This window comes from Odontesthes bonariensis, chromosome 16 (assembly GCF_027942865.1).
Source record: "Odontesthes bonariensis isolate fOdoBon6 chromosome 16, fOdoBon6.hap1, whole genome shotgun sequence".
Lineage (NCBI taxonomy): Eukaryota > Metazoa > Chordata > Actinopteri > Atheriniformes > Atherinopsidae > Odontesthes > Odontesthes bonariensis.
Window position 1 is genome coordinate 22,651,947 of NC_134521.1, and position 6,718 is coordinate 22,658,664.

General features: G+C 38.6%; 1 long non-coding RNA gene across 1 annotated transcript; it reads left to right on the forward strand.

Moving 5' to 3' along the window:
- The first annotated feature begins 4,199 nt into the window (after positions 1–4,199).
- LOC142401999 (uncharacterized) lies at positions 4,200–5,381 on the forward strand. Its single transcript, XR_012773255.1, has 3 exons — positions 4,200–4,264; positions 4,745–4,928; positions 5,028–5,381. It is a non-coding gene; the product is annotated as an uncharacterized LOC142401999 (long non-coding RNA).
- Positions 5,382–6,718: the final 1,337 nt, after the last annotated feature.

The following is a 6,718-nucleotide window of genomic DNA, read 5'->3' on the forward strand; positions in this document are numbered from 1 at the left end:
CAAAAGTATTAACAGAAAGTTGGACCTGGTGAGCCGATCAAACAGAACAAAACGGTACAGCAGGGGGCCAACCCTATACAGGGCCGTCGAAGCCCCTACTAGTACCGGACTAAAGCAAAAAAGAACCTAATGCAAAAGAAAGATCGAAACCAGGACAACCGGTCCCACCAGTCCATAATCATAATGAGAAAACGAACAAACCAAGACTAACCAAAAATACCGCATGACAGGCTGGAGACGTCAGCTGCAGCCTACCACGACTGGACGAGCGCGCACCGCCTCAAGGCGCGTTCCCGTTGGTGATGGAGCGAGCGGAAGCGAGTGGAAAGGTGGAAGTCAGTAAGGTGGAAGTGGAATTCCCCGACATGTCGAAACCCAGCCTATTTATAGGCGGACCAACAGCGCCACAAATTAACGTAAACTAATTAATTACCCAAAATAATTACTAATGTGCCCAAAGCACATAACAACCCCCAACCCACCCTGACCACCCATCCCACCCACAGGCCAACAAAAAAAAAAGAGAAAAAAGGTAAAAAAAAAAAAAGAAATACTAGATTTTTAATTTTTCTCGAGGAGCCGCATGATCAACCAATCCTATTCTTGTAGAATAGCCAGCTCGTTGCCCTCTCCTTTTACATCATGAGTTATTGGTTAGTTATTTATTTATTTTATCTATGAATAAACACTTCACACATTGTTTTAGCTCCACATCAGTGCATCCCCTATTGCTGTGTGTTTGCATGTGCTTTTGTGAGCCACAGTGAGTAGTTATCATAGAATTCCTGCAAATCTGTCAATTTGCATTTGTGTTCTGTCGTCTATAAATATTGGTTATAGTTAACTTAATATTATATACTTGTCAATTTTTGCACTGTTAGAATTGTTTCACATTCTTATTGAGAGAAATAACTCTCAAAGGTATTTCCCCTTGTGTTTACTTACAGAAAAAGAAAATCTACAAAAAGCTGGTTTCTTCCTGGCCTGTAGGTATTTTATTTTATCATTTTTATTTATTTCATTGCACGGGTGCAGTTAATTGGTTTTTGTTTGTTTGTTTTGTTTTTTATTATCACAGTATAAATCACTTTAAATCCAGGGCCATTCTGATAATACCCCCAAAGAGCTGCTAACACTAATAAATCACTAACAAGGAACCCAACTGAGTTGTGATTATAATAAAGTTCTCAAAGCAACTCCAGGAAAAGGAAGGAATAGAAACTTTTTAACCTAAGTGCGAACATGTTGTTGACCTTGCTGCTAGTTATGATACCTTCGTTTAAAAGGTATGATTGGCATATCAAGAGATAGAAAAAGTAGGAAACATGAACTCTAAGTTATAATGACCTCTGACTGGACAGCAAAATCAAAAGGCCAAATCATAAAATTTAGTTTTGAGTATCTAAAAACACCATACAGGCCTTCCTGAGGAGTAGCCTGTGTATATGCTGATAGTTGTTATATTTAAATGGCTATGCTCATTTTAGCATGCTGATTACCTTTGCACATCAGTCTTAATTAGTCTATGTGATCGCTGGCCATGTCACTTCTTATGTACAGCCAACTGCTATCAACACAGGAAGTGGAGTTGAAGTTGAGAGCAAATCTTTAAATGTTCGCTTAAAGGGACACTATGTAATTTCTTCCCCCATCTAGTGGTGCAATTTTATTTTGCAAAGTCGAATGAATTTGCTCTCTAGCGCCTCGCGTTTTCAAATGTGCGTTGAACTACGGCAGGCGGTATGTGTCAAGATTCAAGAAGCTCACGTTGCCTTTTCAATTCTCTTTTTCGCTTTTTTGGCGACGAGGATCCCTTCTCCTGTGGCGTGGCATAACTATGGTCTTCCATTGCGAACAAAAGTGCAGGCCGTTCAGGCCGGTTTATACCAGAGAATGTCTAATGGCGTAGAGTGGCTCTGTTTATACCTGCATGCAAACGTGACGTCAAAATGGGGAACACGCGATTCGAAGTGCTTTATGTCCCTCTCGGCACTTCGTCGTTATTCATAGACCGGAAGGACATGGCAGCCTCCATAGAGCTTGCCTGCTCTATGTAGATACAGACAAGTTATTCTTCACTCAGGAGGATAATTGAGATTTTTGACAGAGATAATCTTACATCAACGAGGACTAATTTATGAATGAATATGTTGATTTGAGGGTTAGGGTTAGGGTTAGGGTCAATCTCTGAACACTTCTGCTAAACCCTCATTATCTGCAACGAAATCACGTATCAGTACCTCATATATGATAAGACAGTCACTGCAAAAGTGTAATCCTTGCCCATACTGTATATATGTGCACATGCTGTATATACAGTACAAGCAAAAAGTTACAAGTTAACTACAATAAATGTTGTTCCTCTACTAAAGCAAAAATGTCCCCCATCCTTAGAAGCGTAAGGGGCCTCCAGGGCCTCCTGGACCTCCTGGAGAAGTTGGACCAATTGTAAGTAGGCAGATGCCTCATAGAGACAAACTGAAAAAGAGGTTTAAACTATGTAAGATTACCCTTTTGCTCTAATGGCTAATTTCGTGTCCAGGGACCACCCGGGATAACTGGAAGGCAAGGACCACAAGGGCCTGAAGGCAAAACTGTAGGTATCTGTCCTCTATTTACTATCAGAGTCTGCGCTGAGTCTTTGACTGTCAGCCAACAGACTTACTTAATGACACTAACAAGACCTTTAGAAAATCCATGGAAAGCTTCATACATCTGCAGTGTGTAATGTGAAAACTGTACAGCAAATATGGGGGAGCGTTATAGAGGATGTGATGTTCAGCAAGAAAACATCCCAAAGCTATTGTTAATGTGTTGCTATGTAGTTGCAAGGGTGTTGGGAGTAGTTAAAGTGTTGGGCTAGTTTATATGGTGTATCGTGGGGATAGGTCATATCATAATTTTGGATGACTTTTGTATGGTTTCAGTGACTGTTAAGCACTAAGTTGTCAAAGTACCGGTTGATGGTATGCTCGCGCATGTGAAAGCCCAAAAGAGTCAATGGACGATAATCCCATATATAAAACAATTATCTTCTCTAGAAAAACTGCGTTCAAGTATTTAAAACATTACAACAATACATGCTCATAAAAAAAGAAAAGACACAGGTCTGCGGGTCTTAATGGAACTCAACAAACAAGGTATTTGTGTAGTGTTTGGGATACCAACAAGGAGCACCCAAGTATTTAATTCCATAATTTTCAATGTTCATCTCCGGTTCCACCTGTCTTGATGCAACCCTTAACTGTGTACATTTTCTGTTTGGTTTGTCATAGGATCGTCTCAGCTGAGCTCAGCCGATGAAATAGAGTGAAGTAAGATCACTAATGCAATTTCATGTTTACACTTGGGTAAACTATGAATTCCTGCATGGTCACTAACTAACTAAACTGACTAATCCCCTTTCCCCTCAACCGTCTTGTCAGTGATTGGCTGAGGCCTAGTTTTGTTTGGCGTTTACAGCCCCCGTGTTGTCTCCTGAAACCAGAGTTTTTTGCAGTGTTTTCAGGGGGCAGGCGGCTAATCAAGGGAAGATTTGAGAGAATACTGAAATCATGCTAAACCATGCAGCACCTCATAATTCACCTTTACTCTTCTATTCGCAACTACAGTTTTTTTTAACTCTAGTGTCGGTTAGATACAACAACAGATTACTGTATTCAATCAGTTGTAAACTTTGTGCGTTCTCAAACTGTTTTTGTATTTGCCCAGGTGTATGTAATGTTTTTTTTTGTTTTTTTTTGTCACTACAATTTTTTTTCAGTGCCATCACGTAGAGTGCAAGCAGCTGAGAGAGGACAACCGCAGGCTGCAACAGGAAAATTGTTCACTGAAACAAAAAATAGCAACACTGAAATGTAATACTATTAATATTCAATAAGTTTTTTATGACACAATATTTTTGTTGTTGTTTGTCTTACATGTTAGCTAAATTACTATTATGCATTTCTTTGCTCAGTGCTCCCAGACATTTTGGAGAAGATGCAGGGATATCTTTACCAAGCACCAACACAATCACCAGCAGCAGCACCAAGACCAGCACCAACACAATCAGCTGCACCAAGACTATGGTGCTAGTCTTGGTGCAGCTGATTGTGTTGGTGCTGGTCTCGGTGCAGCACCAGCAGCAACACAATCAGCTGCACCAAGACTAGCACCAACACAATCACCAGCAGCAGCATCATCTCCAGCACCAGCAGCAGCACCAAGACCAGCACCAACACAATCATCATCAGCATCATCTCCAGCACCAGCAACAGACTCTGTAAGAATCTGTTTGATTTTGTTTGCATAGGTTAAGTTATTTAGTTTCAGCTGCACTGTTTTCTAAATGCATCAGCTGTACACTCGGTTAATTTAAATGCATGCAGTACCCCTTTCAATGTTTTACCCTTTTTTGCATTGCAGCCAAGGGCGCTGTGATTGGTTGTCTCAGCTACTTCCTTGTTCTCGTGGCAGCAGTTTTTGAGAGCAAAAGCCTTGTCAATATGCTGTTAAAAACGATATCAGTGCTTTCTTTCTAATGTGTGTAAATAAATGAAGCTACAGTGACTGAATTAGTAAGTACAAACGATATATCAGTTATAGGGTACACTCGTGGCACAATGCCTGCAGTCTGACTACCGTACTAGTTTCTCCACTGAATGTAAACACACATCGGCAGACTCAAATTCCTCCATGCTTGCATTTTCTGCAAGTAAAAACGGACTTGGTATTTCAAAAAATGGTACTGCTTGCTTTAAAGGTCATCCCAAAAGGACTTGTGGAGCGTTGCTCCATACAAAGCCCCCAAAAATTCATCAATGATTTGCTGCACGGCCTCTACACCAGGGAATTCATGTCCACCCATTCTGTGACTGGCCAGCCCTCCAGCAGCGGCACCGATAAAAAACCTGGCCTCCCCAAGCAGGACCTCCTTGAAATTATAAGTAGGTATAGAATAGATACTTGGGAGGTTTCAGAAAAGCTGTTTATTCTGATAACCTCGTATTCATATCTTTGGTATATGTGTTTGTGTGTTCCCACAGATGCTGTTAAGACGAAATTCTCATTCTTAACAGACACGAACGTCAAATCATTCATCCGACAAAAATTGAACAATGCGGTCAAGCTCAACAAGTGAATGGATTTCCCCCAAAAAACTTTTTTTTTCTCTCTCAAACACATTTATTCACACACGCATCTACAACACTCATCAGGTCCAACAACACTACATTATTACCCTTCACGCATACAACACCACATTCCAAACCCTTGCGCAAACATAGCCTACAAACACAAACAAACACACTACATTGCTTCATCTCCCTCTCTTTCGCTTTCCCTTTTTTGAACTTTTGAACGTGCCGGTGTGCACAAACAATTATTATTTGACAATAAATGATCAACTGTTTAAAGAATGTTGATTTTTTTGTTCTCATTTCTCGTATTTTAGCAGTCTGTAGAAAACATTGTGCTAATGGTAAGTGGTTGCAGTCTTAATTTGTATGCAGTTAATTATTGTTAGTGTTATGGTTAAAAACTGCATAATGTAATGGTAATGCAGTTAGTATTATAGTACTAAAATTATAGTATTCTATAGTAAAAAAGTATAGTAAAAAGTATAGTAAACATTCTGTTATTTACTGTAGTATATTTTTGTGTTTTTGTGGTATACTGTAGTAATATGCATGTAGTATACTGTAGTAACAAAACTGTAGTTTTTTGTAGTATACTACAGTTTACTGTAGTAAAAAAACTATAGTAAGGTCCAAAAACACTATAGTATTTACTATAGTAAATATAGGGTATACTATAGTTTATTTACTATAGTAAACTAAAGTTTTTTTGTAGTATACTACAGTTTACTGTAGTAAAAAAAACTATAGTAAGGTCCAAAAACACTATAGTATTTACTATAGTAAATATAGGGTATACTATAGTTTATTTACTATAGTAAACTAAAGTTTTTTTGTAGTATACTACAGTTTACTGTAGTAAAAAAACTATAGTAAGGTCCAAAAACACTATAGTATTTACTATAGTAAATATAGGGTATACTATAGTTTATTTACTATTGTAAACTATAGTTTTTTTTTCATATAAGACAGACAAGGAGCTACAACCTAACTTTCATCAAAACGAGCCATCGTCGGAGCCACACCAATAACATTAGTGTTTATGTGTTTATAACAGTGTTCATGTGCAGCCGGCTGTGAGAGCAGCGAGCAGCGACCGTCTACAAAGTGCAACCGAAGAGAGACATTACAAAAAAAGAATCAATAAATATTCAATAACTTCACTAGGATACAGTGTAGTGTCACCAAACTCACTACACACTTCACTGGTCTCCTACAGATTACACTATAACTCTTGCTTTGAAAAAAAAAAAAAATTTCATAATTTCTGGGAATTTTTAATAGAAATATTAAAAATTAAGACTTAGTGTCACGCTCTCACCTTTAACAAAGAAATCTCACGCTAGATAATTTTTTCTTTCTGTGTTGATTTTTTTCACTCTCGTTCTATAATTTCCGAATGCTTAAACTCATGATTGAACCACAACAGAGTGTCTGTCTCTGATTGTTTTTTTTTTTTTTTTTTTTTTTTCTGTCTCTGATTGTTGATTCGCTGGAAACGGCTTGTCATTACGTCAGTCGGTACGTCAGTGACGTCGGTCTGCCAAGTCGAAATCTGATTGGTAACGCAGCGCTGTCTCACTACAGCAATGTAGTGTTAT